Source organism: Amia ocellicauda, chromosome 11, assembly GCF_036373705.1.
Source record: "Amia ocellicauda isolate fAmiCal2 chromosome 11, fAmiCal2.hap1, whole genome shotgun sequence".
Classification (NCBI taxonomy): domain Eukaryota; kingdom Metazoa; phylum Chordata; class Actinopteri; order Amiiformes; family Amiidae; genus Amia; species Amia ocellicauda.
The window spans coordinates 9,601,415-9,626,996 of record NC_089860.1 but is presented as its reverse complement, the minus strand read 5'-3'; positions in this window follow the sequence as shown (position 1 = coordinate 9,626,996).

Here is a 25,582-nt window from a genome sequence, read left to right as displayed (position 1 = left end):
CTGCCAGCCCATGAGCCCCAACATTATAGGCATCATGTAGGACATCCTCAAGAATGTCTTGAATCCCATCTTCTCTGGACCCTAGAAGTTACACCAGTTGGGAAAAAGGAGATTAGATACATGAAACAGACATCCCGCTCTGATGAGCCCTCAGAGACGTCCTGTTCCACCACTAAAGGAATGCAATTTATATTTAGAAAACATTGATCAGTCAAATCTAGAAAAACTGTCCAATACACTTCAGTTCTCTCTCTCCATTTCCACCCGAAAATATGTAACCACAGTGGCTGGAAGCCTCTTTCTACAGCTCACCCTGTGGGCTGGTTGGGCAGCATTTGTGCAAAGCCAGTCATATGAATTGAAGAGCATAGCATTTAATGGCACCAAATCTAATTAATAGACATGTCACTAAACACTGCATGACAATGGCAAGTGTGCAACCTGATCAAACACTCAAATTATTACCACACAGCAGAATCTATAGTGTTACAATTACAGTGTTAAATGTGCTAATGATTTGTTGCTGTGCACCTGTTCGCCTCTCCAAGGCTGGGGAAGGAAACTATCAATGAATAAGCAGAAAAGGTGTAAATCTACTCAATGCATAGACCAACATTGTATTTAATCCATCGTGACATGTGACAGAGTACCTTTTAAACTGTATACAAAATCACTTCCAATATTATTTTATACAATAGTCATTCGAGAATCTAGTGCTCCGTGCGGATCTGCGCGGCTCCACCAATGGGATATGTGGGATTCTGCAAATCTGCGCAGACCTGCGGAAATCGGCGCTACACAAACGTGACTAAAGCGCCGTGCGACCTTCGCAGATGATAACGGAGGGTCATTGTATATTTGCTGAACAAGTTGCATACCGTGTCCTACAGCCAGCGCACACTGCTGCTGGTGCATTGACAAGAACAGCCTCCAACAGCAGCCTCCGATCACATCCCATCACCCGTTCAGCAGAGCGCAGTGGATGTGTGCCAGATGTGCTCTTGCCAAACATGCCCACATATTAGGCTTAAAACACGTGCATCGAGAAACTAAACCACTCAGAAGAGGCGACCAGCTTTTGGCTTCAGATGTGCCCCAACGACAACAAGATACACGAGTGATTGACACTTACCCTTGTGAGTAGTCTGGCGATTAGTGGAGGCGCGTCCGACTCTCTGTCTGCTTCTCACTCCTCCACACCAAACGACACGATCACAAAGCAGCGGCTGCGCTATTCCTTTCCACAAAGTCAAGGGATGTCAAACTCTGAAACAGATGCAACAAGGCTTTCGCGATGGCGTTTCCACAAAGTCAGATGACGTCCACTCTAGTCTGGGTTAGCTCGGCAACTGAACGTTTGACATAAGATTAGCCGTTTAGAGCGCTTGAGCCACTGTGACGTCACTGTGACGAGATGACGCAATGCCCCGTATCGCATGGTGGCGTTGAGTACGTTATAAAAGATAGACGTTAGAAAGATCTCCCTATGTCAGAGGCTGGGCAGCAGCTGATGGTAGTGGCACTAATGAAGTAGTAGTATGAATCATACAGAGAACGGCCATTTTAACATATAAAGTTCCGATTGCTTTCATTGTTCATGTACTGTAGCTATGAAGAGATATGGTGAATACAAAACCAAAAACATACCATTGCAGTGCACATAATATCCGCTTGATGGTGCAGAAGTGTACGCTTTAAAGGTGTGAAATGAAACTCACATTCTGCACCATCTAGTGGGTATTAAGTGTACTGCAGTGGTCTGTTTGTAACCATTGGTAAAAACAAACCATGTTTTGAAACAAGCTCTTTTACTTTAAAATGCATTGACACATTACAGAAATGAAGAATGGAAACTCTGGAGTGTGAACTCAAATTAAACATACAGTGAAATCCTACTAGATTGTGAGGTGAAGTTTCCACCTGTATCAGTGTTCCTAGTCATGAAATAACAATTTCAAAAACTCCCCTACCTAATACTATGGAAACCAGCAAGATTTAACTTCCCTTGGTCATCAAAATACCTTGACTTTAAACTTGATTTACTTTCATAGAGGTTGAGAAATGAAGCTCAAATCCATCAATCAGTCAATCAATCAATCAATATGTATTTGTATTGCGCCCTTCATCCTGGTAGCCACAGAGCACTTTTGGCATGTAAATCCCAAATCATTCAGCTGAGTATGAGTATAGGGGATCACATCCACTATAGTTATGAGAATGGAAAGCCTATGTAGTGCTTCAGAAGTGTGAGGTGCTCCTGTTCACAACACATCACTGATACTGGAATTTCCTATCCATAATTGATCAATGGGGATACATATATGTAATGGATTTGTTGTCATTATTATTGTTATTTTAAGTTTTGTTTTCCGATTCACTTAATCATTTCAGACTTTCAGGTCCAGTCCATTGTATTAATCTATTCAAACTTCATCGGAAAGACTTGATTTTGATGACACAGTTCTTCTCCTAATTAGTACATTTTATACACTGTACAGGTCTGCAGTGAATGCTAGTTTCCCCCAAGAAGTATTGGACATATAGCAGATATATGAAATGGTTTAGCCCAGCAACTTAGTCTGGGAAACCCAGAGGAAAATGATATTGATTTTATTCACTGCAGAACCTGAACACCTGTTATTTTGAGATGTTTTGACATTGGCCTCCTTAGTAGTATGGATACTGTGTTTGAAATCAGTTAGAGTCATTTATTTTTGTATTTAAATTATTGAACCTACTGTGAGTACAGTATGCATAGCACATCATTTTTCTATTCTGCTTTTTACAGCCATTAGCACAAATGATTCATGACCTATTTTCCCCCCTCCCAGTCTGATTTTCATTTAGGCAAATTTTCTGGACTGATGTCCATGACCAGACTCATCAGATATGTCACTGTGTCTTTCCTTTACAGGCCATCCATAGTGTGTCATTCTCCTCCGGATGATTAACAGTTACAGACAACAGATGTGATATTTCAGGAATGGTGAAGTCCTATTCTAAGAGATATTCAAGATGTTCCTTGGACATATTGACTCTTTGTCACCACTCCTCATTGTCATTTTTCCCAGTCTGATTTTCCATTAGGCATGTGTATGTGTACATAGACGTAAAGTTATTGTCCCACACAAATGATACCATCAAAAACATACTGTCCAAGTATGACAATAGGAAAATACATCAGCATGGTTTTACGCATTGTGGGATGAGGGCTCAACCAACACTATAGTGTTTTCTTAAGGCCTGTTGATCCAATTGGGACACTTTTGTGAGGACTTGGCATAAACATTGTCCAGCTACAGTGTTCCTTGTCCTGCGTCACTCTGCCTTGAGATGGTAATCATAAGTTAATTTTGAAGCAATACAAAACATACTTTCAATCTGAACACAATGGAGCAATACCTTAAAATCTGTTTACAAGTGTAAGGCAATGTATATTACTAATAGTGTCTAGTAAAGCACTGCATCACCTTGTATTTCAATAAAGGGGAAATGTATATCTTGGTCTCAAAACTGTTTTACTCCAATTTTCAGAAAATGTGATGGTGTTAGTAACAGTGATTCAGCAGATATGGTGTAGTTTTATGAAAATAACACAATCTTAAATACCGGTGACCGGTCACTGACCTGCTAGAGCCAGAGCAAAACGTCTTACTCACAAGGAATGACAGTGGCACAGTTTGAACGTGAATTTGTTCATTCAAACAACTGTATAACAGCGTGTAGGGGAACTCAGGACTACATTAAACTTTATGTCCTCAGAAGAGAGGGGCTCCACAGATCTTTAGGAGAAAGCATTTGTTCCATTTGTCAAGCAATCACAGAAACAGGGGCTGCATGGAATGAATTGGTCAGATATCCATTATGAACACCTGACTGTTACATCTGATTCAGCTCTCATTGTGATCGCTCAACAGGAGCACTGCTGGCCACAGTGTCTCACCTCTGAGGCACTGACGTGGCTTTGGTTTTCATGGCACAATATCCTTGTATCCAGACTGATTATTCAAGCTATCGGAAATCAGATTGTTGGAAAAACAAGGGAGATCTATTGAATATAAAGCAAAATCTAACTGTTTGGATGTTTGTTTTTGCATGAGATGGATGTCATTGAAATAGATGCCATCAATCAAAGTACCACACTGCCAAAACTCATGTCTTACTACAAGATTATTTTGGCTTCTGTGAAGATCCGTGGGCCCAGAATTGTTTTCTTGCTGAATTCTTCTTGGCTCAAAAGTGTATTCTCATCCCATGGTTATGCCAATTCCAGTCAGAATGTACATTATTTCTTGTGTCCAGAAATTAGTCCAATAAAACAAGTTACCTGTTTTCTTGAAGCAAGAGATTGGTTAATTCCCTCAAGATAAAATAGTTTTTCTTGAAAAACAGTGTTTTCTTAAAACTTTATTTTACAAATACTTTCTTAACCAAGTGCAAGAATAAAATCAAAGGAACAAAATTAAGGATGCAAAACAAACACACAGAAAACATCAATGGGCTGTTGAATTAAATTGAAGATTTAATATATTAATCCATCAAAACACACATTTCAGATAATGTACAAACTGGAGCAGCATCACACTCTTTTTCTTTTTCAAGCCAGTTGGAGCAGATGTTCCTGCAGAAAAGAGAAGAGCCTTGCTTGTCTTCTTCTCTGGAGCAAAGAACAAACCTGTAACTCTGGCATTAATAGTATTAATTTTAAATAAGTGGCATGCATGATGATTCAGTTATTTCATTGCTGACTTTTAAGCACATCTGTGAAACAAGATGTCACAATGTTACACTGCCAGACGATTTCACAATACAGTATGTCCTGACCTGACAGGTATCTTTATTGAAGTTCATTTTGTATTCGGGCTGTTCCTTATTGTACAGTATAAGATATGTCCTCACATGCAGTTTGTGTGAGCAGACGGCAAGGATAATTCAACTTCAGGCTTATTTTATACAATAGGAGACACATGTGATGAACGGGCTTGAGCTGTCATGCCGTGTTTAAAACTGAAACCCCAGTATACCATAACGCCGTTAATGTATGTGTGTGTGTTACGAGGACAGTTGGATGTAAATAGTTTTGCTCATTATCCATCTCTATTTCTCTGTCTAGTTAATTCTTCTATATTTTAGAATTTAAACTCCATCTAACCTAATAATCCAACTCTCCTTCAAGTCCACACACACATGCGTGCATATAAACAGCAGGAGTTGATTATTCAAATCACGCCGTTATAGCGAAGTGCCAGAAGATGCATACTCTACATAATTACTTGGAAGTTTGCATGCAAGGTATTATCCCATTAGCCTGACAGAAATGATGATTCTTGTTGATGATGCTGTGCATAGATTCTGTACAAATGGAGAGTTTGTTTTGTTGTCTTTCTTCCCTACCTCTGTAATGGGGGTGGACTCTTCCATTTCTGGGGAATGAGTATAAATGCTGTACGAACAGACACGAAGGGGTCTTCTCTTTCTGTGCTGAACAGGAAGGGTCACTAGCAATCAGTGGTGCTGTTTTCGTTGTGCCTAAGGCCATTTTTACTTTTATTTCGAGTTTTTTTTCATTAGTACTGGTTTCGTTTTTTTTTTCTTTGTTTTATGTCTATTTCACTGAATTTTTGGAATAATTTTGGTTCAAAAATGCTGTCTTGAATTTCTGGACTCCAAAGACAAAGTAAAATCAATTTTTCCATCCCAATGTTGCCGACTGTATTAAGAATTCTTGTTGAAAAAGCCAGTATTGATGATTGAAATTAGGAGACCCAGATTCGGCAATTTTAACACTTTATTAAATACACCACGGGAAGTGGTGGTGGCAGTTTGTGGTTTCCTCAGAGAAAGATGTGCATTTGCACCTCACATTTTTGGCTTTTGCTGTCTTCCCTCACTCCCTGGTGGCCGCTCCCGGACCCACAACCTGAAAAAGAAGACCTTAGTATTTCTATCTGCACAATAGTTGCTTCTGTCAATGGACATTACCTGCCTCGATTTCTGGTCGGTTGGCGCGGAGCAAGTCCGAGTCTTGCCCGGCCCGAAACGGCTACCGGCCTCAGAGCTGCCACAGATGAAGTAGTCCTGTAGCCGGCAGCTCACTTACCTATGAGTGGTTCATGGTGTTGCTGCTACCTGACGAGACAGAAGCCCGATACTACTAAGTGCTGCTGTATTGTCTTCGAAATCGAATATTGATATTTATTGTGTGTACAGGCTTCTGAAGTCTGTTTGCTGCTACCGTGCATTTGTTCACAGGAAGGGGAAATGTAGTTTCTAATGGATAGCTTTTATTAGAGAATTTTGTCGTTTCTTTTGTTAGGGGATTTTAGTGTTTTATTCCCCCTGAATATTAAAGGCAGGTTTTAGTATGTTTTATTATATTTATTCCCGTTGTGTACAGTTCCTCGTGGTGTCTTTGATAAAACTGCCCTAGCACAGTCTTCTTGCCCTGTGCATGTGAAATGAACCCTGTATAAATCAAGTTAAATGCCAAGTTAAGTGGCCTCCACCTGTGTTAAACTCTAGTGATTCACATGATTTCAGGATCAATTCAGCAGTTCCTGTAGGTTCCCTCTGCTTGCTGGTGCAAATCAAAGCAAAGACTCAACCGTGAGCACCAAGGAGCTTTCAAGAGAACTCGGGGACAAAGTTGATGAAAGGCACAGATCAGTGGATGGCTTTAAAAAATATCAAAGGCCATGAGTATTCCTTGGAGCCGGTCAAGATTATTATTAAGAAGTGGAAAGTGTGTGGCACCACCAAGACCCTGCCTAGATCAGGCCGTCCCTCCAAACTGGGTGAATGAGAAAGAAGGCTGAACTGAGAGGCTACCAAGAGGTCAATGGCAACTTTGCAAGAGCTCTGTGCTTTTATGGCCAAGACTGGTCTAATGGATGTGACAACAATATCCCAAGCACTAAACAAATCTGGCACGAAGGAAACTCAAGAAAGATTCCTGTTTTGGGAGATTCTGTTTTGTTTTGTGGTCTGAAAATGGCCTACACTGACACAACAAAATATACAAAGTTCAAGGGGGTGTAGACTTTCTAAAAGCACTGTATATATACATACATATGCACACAGTATATTCATAATGCCAGTTCAACATTGATTTGAAATGCTTTAGACTCTTCTAACAACAATCTGAACTCTGTAGTTGAACTATTCCACATTATTTACCGAAACAAAGAGCGTGTGGTGGAAGAGAGTTCTGGAGACGGGAGTTCGAATCAGAATTGATTACGTGCTCGGGAGGGACAGCGCTACACAGAACTCAAAAGATTTTAGGCTAGCATGACACTGCTCCCCAAAAGTTTTAAGATAGAACAAAGCTTTTATACCCCCTCTGGGACATACCCTCATGGGGTTTTAACATATTATAATCAGTGTCTGAATGGTCATTTCTAATAACTAGCAGTGATTTCATTGGGATTCTAAACTAAGCCTTCCCATCTCATCAATATTATACTCATTACTCATGAATAATAATCATTCACCTCTAAATTGCCAGCATTGGAAGGTAATTTGCAGATAATACGTTGCAAGAAAGGAATGTGAAATGCTGAACTCCAAGTTAGGAGTAACAGCTCACCAAGGACAAAGGCAGGATAGGATGTTAATATGTTTCCCCCACACGTGTTCAAATAATTATTAAAGGTTGTACTAGTTAAACAGTCAGCGTAGCTTTCTAAATTTCCAGGAGCGTGCTTTGTTATCCTCACCAATTACTCCCTGATGTAACAGCCTTTTCAAGTCAGATAATCTATACAGTAGATAGTTCAAGCTGTGAAAGCAATTTGCCAATTAAGAATGCACAGTGATGCCAAAACCAACAATTAAAGCTGACCTCCAATGGTGCTTTCTTCCTTAAGCTAGATATGTTACTTTCAAAGCCAAATATGCCCTCTGCTGTTCTGATTCTGCTATTAAACACTGAAAAATGTATCTTTTGCAGATACTGTACATGCACTATACATTTTGCCTCAATTGAAACAGAACAGAACCGAAGCAAAACAAAACTAAAGTTTGTAGAGATTTTGACTTATTTAAAGACAGCTCAGACTTGGATCTCTTACTGGTAACAAATAAAGCTTATTGATAAACTAAAACTAAAATTATGATGAAAGGAATGTGGAAAAACTTGGCTGCAGGATTTGAATGTGACATCCACATTAAAATGAGAAAAATGGTGAAAGGAGCTATTTCTCCCATAAAATTATTAACATTAAAATGTAGCAGCAGCATTTGTATCTCATACCCTTCTTCTGATTGAGGCTGTGCTTTTGGTTCCTCTATCTTTAAATTCAGGTGATACATATATTTCTCACATGATATCTAGGCCTGGTTGTACCCGCCGGCTATTTCCCAGGTTATAGCTGATATGATGACATTTTGCTGATTATCAATGTTTAAAACTCTCTTCTAGAAAGGTCACCTCAGGACTTTACATTCCTTTCGTTCCAGGACGACTGATCTCACTTAATAATCTCTTTCACTAAAGAGGATCTCCAGAGGATTCCTGATATTCCTTTCAGTACATTCGATTCAATGGTAAAGCTTTGGTTTTATATGTCCTACATTAGTGCCGTTGTGATGTTACATTATATTTAAAACATATCTGTATTATCATATACATAGTGTACATAGATTCATAACATTTTATTTATTTGCCTATTTCAAACGATTAAGTAGGAGGGATCACAAATCCATCCCAAGTGGCAGCAACTAATAAAAGACTACAGAAAGTGTTCTCTCAGTCAAGGAGGATGCACAAAATAATGATTGATGGGACGTGAATAAATGTCATTCTTGTGCTTTTGGAAAAACATGCGATTAGTTGAAAAACATATGAGATTGATCTGTGCAGTGTTTTACATTTGACATTTTCTTATATATTTGTTTTTGTTACAAGTTATCAAGGGATTTTATAGATGTGGTGGTCACTATACAGTGGCAAGAAAACCCTTTATGAACCCTTTGGAATTACCTTACTTTAATTTTCCACACTGCACTGTCAATGTTTAAATGATGTATTCAATATAGACAAGACAAATACAATGATGTGTGTGTTATTTGTTTAAGCAGACTGTGTATGTCTACGGTTGTGACTTAGTGGAAGATCAGATCAAATGTGATGACAAATTTATGCAGAAATCCAGGTGATTCCAAAAGGTTCACATACTTTTTCTTGCCACAGTATATTATAAAGGACTATTATAACTGTATATATGAACCAGATGAGAATAATCATAGGACAAACAGAGACCTGAAACAGTCTAAGAGCACAATCAAGCCTGTGCCTATTTGCTCATTGTGCCACTTGAACTCTGTGGGGTTTACAGGAGTGGGAAACTCTCAGGGTGTGATCATTTTATGGTGGAACCCTTTAAATAAGACTGTACTTCCACACCAAATTACAGCATTTAGGAGTCAAACACCTGCTGACTTTTCCATTGGAACCGGTTTAGTGTTGAGGCTCAACGTTGTCGTACAAAGTTTGATTTGAAGTTCTAATAAACCCCTTCTGAATTGCTGCTGACCTTAAAATATGACACTAATTTTCGAATCTAACTAATATTCTAATAGACGATGTAGGATACCCCTCCATCATTAACATCCATTAACATCGTGGTCCCCCCTACATACGCCACTGGTCAGGACCTTTGTGGACTGATGGACTTCAGACTGCACATGACGGGGTGCTGCTGACTAGGACTAAGCCTGGGGCAACAATGTGTAAAACTAAGCGTCTGTCATTGTAAAAAATGGGTTTGAGAAATGCAGGTCTGCTTGACTATTTACAAAGTAATTCATGAATTTAGGCTAACGAACAGGTAGATTATTACTGTAATGTGAGAACTACAGATACACCTAGTATGCCAGCAATTGTGTTTAATACATCGCAGGGGGAAGCATTTCTAATTCACAACATGCTGTGTGCATGACATTGTAATGCATGTTCAATCTCCTCAGGAGCCCTATGGGAGTATTTTGGGGAGGCATCCTCAGCTCAACCAAGACTTACTGTTTGCACTTTGCATCTGGCTGACTTATGCCATTTCAATGTTCATTTCATGTCATTGTTCGGTGGACGTTTCAGAATATGTTATACTCTTATACTATGACGCTGTTAATAGCTTATCTGTTACCTTGTCAGTTCTTCAGGCTGTTTGTCATGTGTTACAGTTCCATATAGTTCCATCTAGTGGCCAAATATCATAATGCAATTGTGCTGTTCCAAACTTGTGTTATTCATTATAAGCTTTATTGACGCGAATGTTCATATGTATAGTTTAACCAAAGCATTGTTCATTCATGTTATATATAGCAAGATTCTTACAGCTCCTTCACAGTAACAAATCGCATCCGTATTGACTCAATACATTGTTCTCTCCATAACGGGACGATTCCGTATTGTAAGGGACGGGTGGCAACTCAAACACCGACTCACACTGTAAATAACCTGCAGCTGCATTAACTCACCCAGGACTGATCACGCTGCGTCATGACGTCACTGGCGTGCGTGTGCCGCGTCACTCGTATGTGGTTCTCTTTGGAGGTGAGTCGCGTTTCTATTTACTGAACATTTATACACACACGGGCTGTGACTCGATACTGAACACAATGCAAGCGACGAAACATAAAAACATAAACGTCTGAAACAAAACTAGTCATTCCCTATGATAAAGATCTAGGTATTTAAACATGTTTACATTCAAAATATGAGTCGTTTTTCAGCGCAATCTGCTCCTGTCCTCCTCCATGAAACAGTTTCACTGCTTGCCCTTTGTTGAGAAGCACTAGCTGCGATTCAACGCGATTAGAGCGACTATAATGTCAGACTGGACGCCGTTTCTCGACTCGTCGAGTGCGGCCAGCGACTCCGAGGCCCACGGCGGCCTCCCTCCTGCAGCGCCGAGGTATATAGCGCCTTCAGCGGCCCAATGTAAAGATCACTATTGCACAGCTCAATACTTGTGTATAATGACATGGATGAAGCGAGAAATGACACTTGACAATATAACTCAACATACAGTATGCACTTCTCCTCAGTTTCTCTCCATTCAGCACCAATATCCAGGGCCTCTTATGAGCTGATCCGCAGGCTGTAAAATGAGCAATGTGTCAAACTGCTGTGCAACGGGAGTCTTATTCCTCCCCTGCTGTCACAATCCCTGTTGATTGTTTGTGCGATGAGGGGAAGATATGAGCAACATGTCTAATGTGTGAATTACTGCCTTTTTAATGATCATTATCTGCAGCCCGAGACATCGTAAGAGGCGGCCTGATGGAGGGGTGTTGGAAGAGCGTAGGAAGGTCAGTGTCTGTGAGGAATTTCTGAATGTCCTGTAGCCTCCTATAGCATACAGTACAAACAGGGCCGCTCGGCCGTCTTGTTTCATTGTGAATGTGTGTGTAAAACATGTTCACTGGTTTCCCCTCTGAGGGTTTGTACTGCATTTGCAGAAATGTACACAGATAACAGATTGATCAGCAGCAGCAGCAATGAATAGTTTTCTCTGCAGGTCTATCAGATGAGTGACACCCATCTGTGTGCTCGTTGTCATTCCTCTTTATGGGTCTTCTCAGGTTTTTCATTTCACAGTTATAGTTTGGGAATCTTAAATTGAATCTGTTTTTCGGAGCTGAAATCAAACTCGGCTGTTGTGCCGACATTTGAAACTACCAAGCGCCAAAGCCGGTCATTGTAACCGACAGCTCTTTAGCAGCTGTGATATGACAATCAAAGGCAAACTATCGCATACAACTCGTACGTTTTATTCATGAACATCATATCCAACATCTGTATAGCACAACTGGATTATTTAAATTGATATATGATCCTAAAAAAATCATATTATTGCTCTGAATAACAAAGCACTTTTTCTAAACGTGCACACTGCAGTCAAAACATGAATAACCATACAGCCTACAATAAGCACAAAGCTCAAAAACGGCATACAATAAAGGAATGAAACAAGTGTTAACGTAAATATTGTTTATATAATAATCATGCTCAAAAGCAATATGTTCTAGTTGAAGAATAACTATTGCGTTTATCAAAACATAATTGTACACTAAAGTAAACATTTGCAACACCATGTAAACTTTGTTTTCAACATACAGTGCTTGTATTCACTGTAGCTTTGTATTTCAAGAAACGATTGAGTATATATTTAGCCTGCATACCTGACAGCTCGTACAGTCCTCACAGGACAGTTTCTGCACTTTCCCTGCATGAGCTCGTACCTCACACTGCATTTTGACAGCCCTGTCCAGATGAACACTTCTGCTCCACGAATGTATAGCATCGCAATAAATGCTCCTCTGCTGATAATGTCCCTGAATCATTATTTTGCGTGTGATGTGTCTGCGTTATTGCGCTCTGTACTACGTGCAGTAGCAATCGTGTTTTGATCAGTAGAGGAAAAACACTCGGTGCCATTTGGACCTGTGTTTCACTCACAATGTTTTCACAACACTGACACAAACCCATGAATGATCTGTCATTCCCAGTATCAATGATGTCCCCTGAATCAGTCATGTTCATATACACGGCATTTCCAAAAGGCGCTCTCTTCAGTCTCCGTTTCCAATCCATGTCTATTTGCAGGGTAATCACTGTATCCGCTCAATCTGACTACAATTGTAAGAACACACCTGTAATGCTGTACAATGCGTGTTTTTCAAGCACATGAAATACTGTAGACAGGTAGAGATCGCCACTTGAGCGCCAGACTGACTGCATTGTAAAGGAAAGGCAGGATTATGTGTTATATTTGATTTCTTATGTATGTAAATGACTGGTCAGAATAACCCAATTTTGGCTATTCTAGGTAAATGTATTCTAGATAAACGTATTTATTTTAGCGTTTATGCAGCTAAAACGCTGTAGGCATGTTTAGGACATATAGTTAGGAAAAGTCAGGAATGGGTATGCGCTGTGTATTTAGGAACACAGTAATTCAAATTTGAATAACCAAATCGGTCAAATTGACCGGCTCGGCTCTTCTAGTGTTTAAACAACATTAAACCCCACAGCTGGAGAAAAACAACAGCATACAAATGTAGCTGCTTTAATGGGACACTTTAAATGTGTGCTTTTCCATTTCCTTCTCCTTCTCTTTCAAACAATCAACATGACAGAAGCGGAAGCGCCAGAAGGCAGACAGGACGGACCGTGGAGAGACCAGTGCTCAATCTGCACCATCCACACCGGACCTGTCCACCTCGGCCCCTGCTTTCTCCCCCTCTCCCTCTCCCTCCCCCTCCACTTTTCCCTCCCCCTACACCTCCACCTCTCCTTCTCCCTCCACCTCCACCTTTCCCTCCCCCTGTCCCTCCCCCTACACCTCCACCTCTCCCTCTCCCTCCACCTCCACCTTTCCCTCCCCCTACACCTCCACCTTTCCCTCCCCCTGTCCCTCCCCCTACACCTCCACCTCTCCCTCTTCCTCTCCCTCCACCTCCACCTTTCCCTCCCCCTGCCCCTCCCCCTACACCTCCACCTCTCCCTCTCCCTCCACCTCCACCTTTCCCTCCCCCTGCCCCTCCCCCTACACCTCCACCTCTCCCTCTCCCTCCACCTCCACCTTTCCCTCCCCCTGTCCCTCCCCCTACCCCTCCACCTCTCCCTCTCCCTCTCCCTCCACCTCCACATCTCCCTCTTTCTCACCCTCTCACTCCCTCTCTCCCTCCCTCTTTCCCTCCTACTCTCTGTCTCCCTCTCTCTTGCCCTCTTTCTCTGATTTCTTCCACAGGAGCAGCGATCCCCTCCTGGTGGAAGTAGGACAAGCGGAGGAGGTTGAAGATGATGAAGATGTGGTGTTTGTGGCAGTGGTGCGCGCTGCTCAGACGGAGGAAGAGCGTCTGCAGGTCAGTGGCGTTGCTGCAGGCGCTGTGATGCTTGTGGCCGCTACACAGGTCCTGTCAGTGCTGCCATCCTCAGTGCCTGGCTCAGCAATTCAGTGCCCCTTCTGGTGGCGCTGAGAACAACTCAGTTTCGTGCTGTAGCGCTTGCTGATGTATGTGTTGTTTTCCACAGCTGGACAGAGAGCAGCAGCAGCAGCAGCAGCAGCAGAGCAGCTCTCAGAGCGCACAACCCGGACAGGACCCCCCTACCTCGCCTGTCTCCTCCCGCCCCTCCTCTCAGGTTAGTGTGGACCCTTCATCAGAAGGCGATGCGCCAGAGCCTGGGGAACATGAGGACTATCTCCTGGTCACTGTGGGAGCTGACGGACAGGAGCTGGAGGGTCATGATCAGTATCTCCTGGTCACTGTGGGAGCTGACAGACAGGAGCTGGAGGGTCATGATCAGTATCTCCTGGTCACAGTGGGAGCTGACGGACAGGAGCTGGGAGGTCATGATCAGTATCTCCTGGTTCCTGTAGCAAATGATGGAGAGGATCCTGGGGTACAGGAGTGGGAATTCCTGCCCGTGGGTAAGAAGTGGTTTCTCAGCAGGTGGTTTAGGCCAGAGATGTGTCTGAGTCAGACAGATGTTTTAGAGCAGGGTCCCCGCAGATTTGTAGTTTATTCTTGTTTTATGGGTAATTTCAGATATTGCTGTGTGCTGTTTTTCGCTTTGCTTTACAAACCCGCAGTGCTTTAAACCAGGCTTTGTGCTCTTGTTCCTGCTCAGACGACGATCTGGAACCTGGTGGTGCCTTTGGAGACGAGGGACTGAACGCATCGCAGATTGAACTCCTGCCCACCAAGCGGTTCGATCCGGCCCACAGTGGAGGGAAGACAGCGTGAGTTGCCCTCCTAGAGCCTATTGCTGAGTCAGAGCAAGTTCTCCTCACCGTGGGTCTCTAGACGCAGTGAAATCTAATGAAACTCACTTCCAGGCATCTGTTTCTAGAGGCAGAGTTGTGAGACCAGTGACCTGGGAGTCCCTGTTTGTAGATGTTGCTCCAAAATACAATCTCAGCTTAGACTGACCTAAGAGAGCATCGCAATAATGTAGTTATAAGCTTATATGGGCACATTTCTCTGGTCCCAATCTAATATGCTGGAATTAATATACACACAGTTCTACCAAGTATGTGTTGTACGTAATTAAGCAGAGTTTGGTCCCCTGACTGAGCTGTGTCCAATACTGTTCTGTATTTCAGATGTCAAGTGTGCCTGATGGACTTCAACGAGGACGAGGAGCTGAGGACCCTGCCCTGCCTACACGACTACCACGTGCAGTGCGTGGATCGCTGGCTAGAGGTGAGCCCTCCCTTCATTCCTAGACTGTCTGTGTGGTTGGATACAGAGTACTGGGATTGATTTCACTGCAACTGTACTTCACGGTAGAGCGTGCCTTAAAAATACGATGACTCTCTGCCAGGGGATAAAATTAACTATTTTGGCCACTAGCCACTGTGTCTGGTAGAAGGAAAAGACTTACCAGCCTCTTGGTATTTTTACCAGCCAAAGGAAAACCTCAGCAAAAATGCAAGAGGGTGCGTAAATGTGTGGTGAACATGTTAAGACGTTGCATTTATTCAGGTAATTAACCAATCACCATAACAAAAGCTAATTGCACACCTGTATAGACTAGACAGGTGTGTTTGTGAGGGAAAAGGATCTGGATAGAAAAAGATGCTCCCACACAGTTTCTATTTGCAAGTGTTATAAGGTCTTTGATCAAAACATTGCATTGTTTTGAATTATAACACTTGCTAGTAGAGGCAGGAGCATCGTTTTCAAATGAATCAATCACATGTGCAATAACATGGTAGCTAATGGGGATCTGTATAAACGCACTAAACCAACACATGAGAAGGGGTGTTATATGGTGACACATTATTGCTCTTCATACTCCTCTTCCTCTTCAGTGCTACTCCCTTCTCTGGGTTTCTGCACGTCATGAAAAGGATTTCATTGGATTGGCTAGATATTCATAGAGTCACGGTCTGTGGCTGGGTAAAAAATATATCATCTCTAGGAATGATGACAGACAGTGATGTTGTTTCCAGTGGTCAATACCGCACGCCAGCAAAGACGCACTGTAAACAAACCGCACGTTTCTCTTCAGCAGAATCTCCGCTACGCAGCAGAAAATGCGTGTCTCTATCGCAAATCGTTTCAACACAAATGAATACGTTGTAATTGATGCAATTGATGAATACTTCTCTAACACAACCACTTTGTTAAATAAATATCTACATTATTAGAAGCCGTATGGAAATGGCATAATAATAGCAGACCTGTCAACTCGCACGCATCGTGTCAGACTCTTGTATTATTGTTTCCCAACATTATCACAACTGTTTATTGTCACAATTTCAAATTAACTATAAAGGTTCTGACTATTTGCTTCATAATGGAATATTTTGCAATTACAGATGTAAATGACTGACCAATAAGTTTTTATTTTAAATTTTTTATACATTTTCATCAATTGCAGTTTTGCAATGTGAGCTGCAATGAAAATGCCTTAACATTAGCGTCCTTGTGGCAATGTTTTCCGGTCACAACCGCGAAATACAAAATGTATAAGAACTATCTATAGCTAATTTATACAATATACTTGTCTAAACGATTGACTTTTCCTCTCCACACCACACTCACACTGACGCTCTGCGTTCAGAAACACAACTGTGCTTTCGAGTTCCAGTGAGTACAGAATAAAGAGCAATAGCTGGCTGTGTGTGTATTCATGTGTTTGTTGCTCCTCTTTCCTTTTCTGTCATATTATAATTCTGAAACACTTTGATCCAGGTAATTAAAAAGTTTGGCGGGTGGTGGGTTTTATTCACTGCTCTCTGCACAGGATGACACTACTAATTTTGTTTTGATTGATTTCTTCTCCTCCAGGACAACACATCCTGCCCCATTTGCCGATGGGATGTCAGATCAGCCTTCGAGTGACCAGTGAAGAGGCCCCCCCACCTCACGGCAAGAAATGTGAGTGTTCCCCCTTGTTCTGACAGCTGTATATATGTCTGTACATAGTATTATATTGTTTTGTTTCTTTACACTACACTTTACTACTGCAGCGGATCCCGCTAACTTCCAGTGCAGGACTCCTTCTGCTATAAACGAATCTGAAGAGAAGCAGCGAGAATGAGCTCCACCTTTTCTTATATAACAGGCCTTGGAAAGAGAAGTCTGTAAGTAAACTGTCGTTTTTAAATAATTATAGCCTGTTTTCACTGATTCAAACACTTAAACATACACTGTGCATGTTGGAACCATAGATTAAGTAATCAATACAAAAGTAAATAGTGCACTGTGCACGTTGAAATAACAGCAACAACTAATAAACACTTTAGGTAAAAGACACCCACACCAAGAACCCTGGGCACTGCTGAGACATTGGAAGAGGCAGTCAGCCTGCTACGGCAGCACTTCACCGGGAGACAGCGGGTGCTCCTTCGGTGATGCAAGCTACGGAAACGGCATCAGCGGCCGGGTGAGTCCATTCAAAGCTACGTGACTAACCTCAGGGATGTGGCTAGATCGTGCCACTACGGGGTGCTTCGGACCAGATCGTACGCGATCAGCTTATCATCAGGGATAATTCAGCCAGTATATGCTGCACCCTAGATCTCCAACTTGGCCATCGCCACAAAGAAGTCTGGGGGGCTCCGCATCTGTGTTGATCTGCGCTCTGTCATCAAGGCAGTCATCCCAGACAGATGCCCTTTGCCCACAGCGGAGGAGTAAGCTCGACTTGCGTCAGGGCTATCTCCAGGTGCCCCTCCACCTGGCCAGCCGAGATCTCACAGCTCTTGTCACACACGCAAGGTGTTCAGGTATACACGAATGCCCTTTGGGCTTAGCTCTGCCCCCAGCTGTTTCCAGAAGGTGATGACCACTGTCCTGGCAGGGATCCAAGGGGTCGCAGTGTTTCTGGATGACATTCTGGTCCATGCCCCTGACCTCTCTGCCCACAATGAACATCTCCACTGGCTTTTCACCGCTCTCCAGGAAGACCATCTGACGCTCAATGGGGAGATGTGTACATTTGCAGCACCAGCCATTGACTTTGTGGGTTTTCAACTGACTGCCAAAGGGATTGTGCCTCTCATGTGAAACATAGAGGCAATCCACAACATCCCAGAACCCACCTCTGCCTCCCAAGTGGCCTCGTTCCTGTGGATTACTGCCTTCTACCTCCGATTTCTGCCTCAATATTCCCAGACTACAGCACCCCTTCGCCAGCTCCTTAAGAAGGAGGAGCCGTGGAACTGGACCCCAGCCTGCACGGCAGCGGTCTGTGCGCTCAAAGCACAGCTCACCACGCCTCCTGTCCTGGCCCATTTTGACCCATTCAGCCCTACTGTGGTCTCATGTGACGCCTCAGCTGGGGTGGTGGGAGCAGTTCTGTCTCTGCCGCAGGATGGAGGGGAACGACCAATAGCCTTCGCCTCCAAGGCCCTGACCCCCACGGAGCAGCGCTATTCTGTTGGCGAGGGAGAGGCCCTTGCCTGCATCTGAGCCTGCGAAAGAGGAGCTGAAAAGTGAATCAGAGAGGGACCCTGTCCTGACAGCTCTCCACACCTACATACGCACAGGATGGCCAGGAGGAGCTGGCTCCGTTTGCAAGGGTGAGATATCTGTGTCTCCAGGGGGCTGTGCACTGTTGTTCCAGGCAGCTTGTGTGCGCGTGTCCTCACAATCAAGCAGAGATCAAGAGACCTGATGTGGTGGCCAGGCATTGACCAGGATATTGAGGCTATGGTCAGGGACTGCACACCACGTCTGCTCCGTGGAAAACTGGACCGCCTGTCCAGGCCCCAATGCAGCCCCTCACGTTGCCGTCCCGCCCGTGGGAACACCTACAACTCTGCGGGGAGATTCATGGCCAGGCAGAACCTCACCACCAACGCTTCCTACTGGTGGTGTACGAGCTTCACTCAAAGTGATGAGAGGATAAGAGGTCAGGAATGTTTGGAAATGACGACTGGTTGCTCCTGTGTGATTTATAATGTCAGTTGTGTGTGCTGTGTCAGCTGCACTGATAACTGAAATTCATATTGTTTCCACATCAAGCAACATCATTAATTAGTATTGCTGTTGAGTGAGAAAAACACACGATTTCCATTGCCAATCGTTTAATCCTAGGAGATCTGTTTTATTGCAGTCAAATCAGTTGATTTACACTTTGATACATTTTGAAGTTAATTTTGTTTTGATTTCTTCTCCTCCAGGACAACACATCCTGCCCCATTTGCCGATGGGATGTCAGATCAGCCTTCGAGTGACCAGTGAAAAGGCCCCCCCACCTCACGGCAAGAAATGTGAGTGTTCCCCCTTGTTCTGACAGCTGTATATATGTCTGTACATAGTATTATATTGTTTTGTTTCTTTACACTACACTTTACTACTGCAGCGGATCCCGCTAACTTCCAGTGCAGGACTCCTTCTGCTATAAACGAATCTGAAGAGAAGCAGCGAGAATGAGCTCCACCTTTTCTTATATAACAGGCCTTGGAAAGAGAGGTCTGTAAGTAAACTGTCGTTTTTAAATAATTATAGCACGTTTTTTTGTAATGTCTATGTTTTTATATTTTACGATGTTCTATGCATATGATTGCCTTGTATATGCAAACAGTTGTATATTGATTTATTTTAATACTCTTTAAAACAAAGTGACAGTAGAAGTGGTTTGAGACTAGCTAGGCCCTTTTTTCCTGTTAGCTCGTGATTGAAATCTATCTGTCTACATTTGTAATCGTCTGTGTGTGCGGATCATTTTCTAACACGGATTTCAGAGTACAAGCGCTCCTGCCTCCTGATTCTGTATTGAGAAGCTGTTCACTGTCTGCCAAGCCTTGTACTTCAGACGCATTGTGAGGGCAGAACACTAAAAACACTGACTACACGGTGGGCCCAGCTACAGGAGGAGTGGATCCATTCTGCACATCAGCATCCAACCTCTTCGGCCATCAGACACTGCAGAGAGGTAACCCGTGACCTGTCTGTTGGTCCTTCAGGAAACCTGCAGAAAAGTGACATAATCTCCCTTCATCAGAACAACATTCTAGGCTACAAAGGAAAGATTAGCAGTGTAGGAGAACAACCACACAGCCAGAGAGGGTCCGATCAAACTCCCCTGCTGTCTCACCAGCCACAACCACGCTCTGCTGCTGCTCCCAAGGAATATTCACCTGCTACAGCAGGAGCTACAGACCTAACGAAATACCGGATACGTCGTCAAATGGTGAGTTCTGGCCTTCTGAAATTTGACGACCTCCCAGAAAACTAATGGGCCTGGAAGTTATACTTCCATAGCAGCACCCAATACTTAAATCTTACAGCCAGAGAAGAGCTAGACCTCCTCTCCAAATGGCTCGAGCCCGAGTCATCTGAGCAGGCCAGGAGAATCAGATCAGTGCATGTTCACAATGCAACAGCAGGGCTCGCGATGGTATGGCAGAGACTGGAAGACTGCAGTGGTGCACCAGAAGTTATCGAATATGCACTTCTGAAGAAAACTGAACATTTTCCAAAAATAACAAACAAAGACCATCAGAAGCTGAGAGAGCTTGGAGACATGCTTCTAGAGCTGGAGGCAGCAAAAGGGTTTCGGCGAAGTCCTCCTGCCCCAGTAACTATGTACTTACATAAAAGGTCTGGACCAGGTTCAGGTTCTGGATGGACCACACCTCGCTGACCTAGCTTCTGAAATGTAAGGAGCCAGAAGGACAGATGGCTGCCTGTGAGGTGTTGGACTCAGTGGGAGAGGTGTGAAGACCCGGGGGCATGTGGTGGTGACCTTGCCGGCCCCGAGTGGAGCTGGGCCCCCCTCCGGACCACGAAGGGCCCAGCGAGCCAGCGCAGCCTCAGCAGACTGGCAGCGAAGAAGAGGAGGAAGACCGTCCTTCATCCTTCAGCCCACACAATATGTAAACAGGCTACACGTAAAAGTAATGTCCCAGCCCACCCCAATGCAGTACAGTTTTCCCTTGTGACAGACTGGACAGTGAATGATGCAAAGAAGCCACAGGAAGCACCCTTAGTTAGTCCCTGTCTAACCCCCCCACTCCACTCTAACTGCTCTAAAGGGGAGAAACAAGCAAACAGTGGCCCGAGACCCCACTTATCTTGCTGACGCTGCAGAGTTATAGCAAAGTCGGAATTGCAGCTCCTCTTCGCCACAGTCCAGTACATTCCAGTCTAGTCGCTGATTTCAGAGCCTCTAGTCTCCTTTCCTGATGCTCTCTTGCTCCCTTGCAGTCGTAATCAAGTTCTTGTCCCGGCACCTTTCCCTGCACGCTCTCATCAGCCCAGTCTCGTCTCCCTTCTTCTAAACCAGTTATCTCCTAACATCCCACACCTGAAATCATTCACCCTCTACCCAACAGGGAGCACAGCCTCCAACCACCTCCCTCCCCCCTACACATCACAACACTATTACACCATCTATAATATTGCACCACCTTCTATAATCTTCTATACACCAAAATATTACACCACACACACACACACAGCTATCAATTTACACATAGTTGCCTTACTTCCACTGTACACACAACCCTCACACCCAGCTGCTATATAGGCTACACATCATAATCTAGACAATCAAGTGTCTATTCGATTTGTTAGCTGGAATATTCGTAGCATTGATGTACTGTCCAAAAGAGTAGCAGTCATGAACCACCTTGAAAATCTCAAAACAGATTCCTGTCTTTTACAGCAAACACACTTATTAGATTCTGATCACTCAAAATTAACCAAAATATATTTTTTAACCAGGTATACTGAGCATCACGAAACAAATACTGCTTTGGGAAACTGCTAAAGTAGTACTGAGAGGGAAGATAATATCATTTTCATCAAACAAAAGAAAAAAAAAATAGAGATCAAGAGACAAGCACTTCTGGCACATATCATCACCTGTATTTATGAAAATAGATCCCTTTATGAAATAGAATCCCTTAATCCTCCGCTAATATCACATCTCTCGGTATCAACATCTCAACCAAGCTATCAGAGCTCTTTCATGTCAATTTGATTTGAATCACAATTCATGGATATATATTGAACAATCAGAATGTTTTGTTGGTCACCTCCCATTCATGACCAAATCCATTAAAAAACAGCCTTGCTTTAACAATATAAAGCAGCAGGGACCTGTGATTTCCCCTCTCCCTATCCATGCCGCGATCCGCAACTTGGAACTTGGACCGCACCTCGGCAGCACCCCCCCTCACGGCACTTTTTTCTTTCTTTCATGGAGCCCTAAAATCCAGGCTATGCCCCTGATCTTGCTTTCAAAATGGTACAGACTTCTAATGAATATAGATCCCGCTATTTATCTTCCAATCACCCAGTGGGAATCTGACCTAACAATTACGACTGATAACAACTTCTGGACACAGATTTGCTCCAACACCTTTTCTGTGTCAACATCCACCAAGATGCACCTACTCCAGTACAAGGCCATTCACAGAGCACAGATCACACAGTATGAGATGTGTCCAGTGAGCTTCACTGATAAAGACACCTGTACTTATTGAACCCTTAATACCCCAGACACTTACCTCCACGCCTTATGACAACGCCGCCCAGTACAACATCATAACGGTTATGTCAATCATTTTGAATTGTAGCATCCCATTCTCTCCACCATTATGTTCACTAGGTGACCTCTCAGACAATAACACTCAATCACATCATACCAATCTCATTGTTGTCGATCTAACTATCAATCCTCCTGAACTGGAAAATGAGAGAAAATAAGAGTTTTATTTATATATCTATATCTATAGATATATAAATATATATCATATATATATATATATATATATATATATATGTATCTGTCAAGTTTAACATTTGGTTACAATAAAGCAATGATTGTTTGACTAAAAGACTGTGTTACTCTTATTATTGTTCAATAGTTTGGAAAGACATTGGAATGCTGGCCTGGGAATCTAGAGAATCATTCCACTGCCACACAGAAAGCGCTTTTATTTCACAAGCTTTTGAAAATCCAACAGAGTTGAGTGCTTTTCTAGAAATGTTTAAACTGCTCACAGATACACTGAAGTTTTTCTGTAGCAGAAATTATGAATTGTTACAGTGAGGGAATAAAGTATTTGATCCCCTGCTGATTTTGTATGTTTGCCCACTGACAAAGAAATGATCAGTCTATAATTTTAATGGTAGGTGTATTTTAACAGTGAGAGACAGAATAACAACAAAACAATCCAGAAAAACGCATTTCAAAAAAGTTATAAATTGATTTGCATGTTAATGAGGGAAATAAGTATTTGACACCTTCGACTTAGTACTTGGTGGCAAAACCCTTGTTGGCAATCACAGAGCTCAGACGTTTCTTGTAGTTGGCCCCCAGGTTTGCACACATCTCAGGAGGGATTTTGTCCCACTCCTCTTTGCAGATCCTCTCCAAGTCATTAAGGTTTCGAGGCTGACGTTTGGCAACTCGAACCTTCAGCTCCCTCCACAGATTTTCTATGGGATTAAGGTCTGGAGACTGGCTAGGCCACTCCAGGACCGTAATGTGCTTCTTCTTGAGCCACTCCTTTGTTGCCTTGGCTGTGTGTTTTGGGTTATTGTCATGCTGGAATACCCATCCACGACCCATTTTCAATGCCCTGGCTGAGGGAAGGAGGTTCTCACCCAAGATTTGATGGTACATGGCCCCGTCCATTGTCTCTTTGATGCAGTGCAGTTGTCCTGTCCCCTTAGCAGAACAACACCCCCAAAGCATAATGTTTCCACCTCCATGTTTGATGGTGGGGATGGTGTTCTTGGGGTCATAGGCAGCATTCCTCCTCCTCCAAACACGGTGAGTTAAGTTGATGCCAAAGAGCTCGATTTTGGTCTCATCTGACCACAACACTTTCACCCAGTTCTCCTCTGAATCATTCAGATGTTCATTGGCAAGCTTCAGACGGGCCTGTACATGTGCTTTCTTGAGCAGGGGGGGACCTTGTGGGCGCTGCAGGATTTCAGTCCTTCACGGCGTAGTGTGTTACCAATTGTTTTCTTGGTGACTATGGTCCCAGTTGCCTTGAGATCATTAACAAGATCCTCCCGTGTAGTTCTGGGCTGATTCCTCACCGTTCTCATGATCATTGAAACTCCACGAGGTGAGATCTTGCATGGAGCCCCAGACCGAGGGAGACTGACAGTTATTTTGTGTTTCTTCCATTTGCGAATAATCACACCAACTATTGTCACCTTCTCACCAAGCTGCTTGGCGATGGTCTTGTAGCCCATTCCAGCCTTGTGTAGGTCTACAATCTTGTCCCTGACATCCTTGGACAGCTCTTTGGTCTTGGCCGTGGTGGAGAGTTTGGAATCTGACTGATTGATTGCTTCTGTGGACAGGTGTCTTTTATACAGGTAACGAGCTGAGATTAGGAGCACTCCCTTTAAGAGAGTGCTCCTAATCTCAGCTCGTTACCTGTATAAAAGACACCTGGGAGCCAGAAATTTTGCTGATTGATAGGGGATCAAATACTTATTTCCCTCATTAACATGCAAATCAATGTATAACTTTTTTGAAATGCATTTTTCTGGATTTTTTAGTTGTTATTCTGTCTCTCACTGTTAAAATACAACTACCATTAAAATTATAGACTGATAATTTCTTTGTTAGTGGGCAAACATACAAAATCAGCAGGGGATCAAATACTTTTTTCCCTCACTGTATTAAGGGTAGTTTTCCTAATGCCACCAGGGACTGCATGAACAGGGGCCTTCAAAGAAAGGTTTGAAAATCATTGATCTAGACTGTTTATTTCCAAACTAGTTTCTATAATCCCAGTTAGTTTGTTGTGCTATACCCAAACTGATTATCAGCATAGAACAGCATCACTACAATAACACTCAATCACATCATACCAATTTTTTGAACATGCAACTGCAGCTGTAGATCACGTGAAAGCATATGATATGATATGATATACTTAGATTTCCAGAAAGCTTTTGATAAGGTTCCACACCAAAAACTGATCCTCAAATTGGAAGCTGTAGGCATTCAGGGTAATGTAAGTAGATGGATTATGAACTGGTTGATGTATAGGAAACAGAGGGTGTCAATTAGAGGAGTCACTTCTAACTGGAGTGAGGTTGTTAGTGGAGTTCCACTTCAATGTGGACAAGTGCAAGGTAATACATGCAGGTAACAAAAATGTCCACTATAATTACACTATGGGAGGTACAGATCTAGATGAAGTAATGCATGAGAAAGACCTAGGAGTCTATGTGGACTCCTCACTTTCTCCATCCAAGCAATGTGGGAAGCAATAAAAAAGGCAAACAGAATGCTAGGGTATATTGTCAAAAGTGTAGAATTTAACACAAGGGCTGTAATGTTCAGACTGTACAATGCACTAGTTAGACCTCATCTGGATACTGTGTACAGTTCTGGGCTCCACACTTCAAGAAGGATATCGCTGCTTTAGAGGCAGTTCAGAGGAGAGCAACCAGACTTATTCCAGGTCTGAAGGGAAAGTCCAACTGAGAGACTGAGGGAACTGAACCTTTTCACCCTGGAACAGAGGAGACTACGTGGGGACTTGATCCAAGCACCCGGGACACAAATGGAAATTGGGCTTCAAGGCATTCAAAACGGAAAACAGGAGATACTTCTTTACACAGAGAGTAGTCA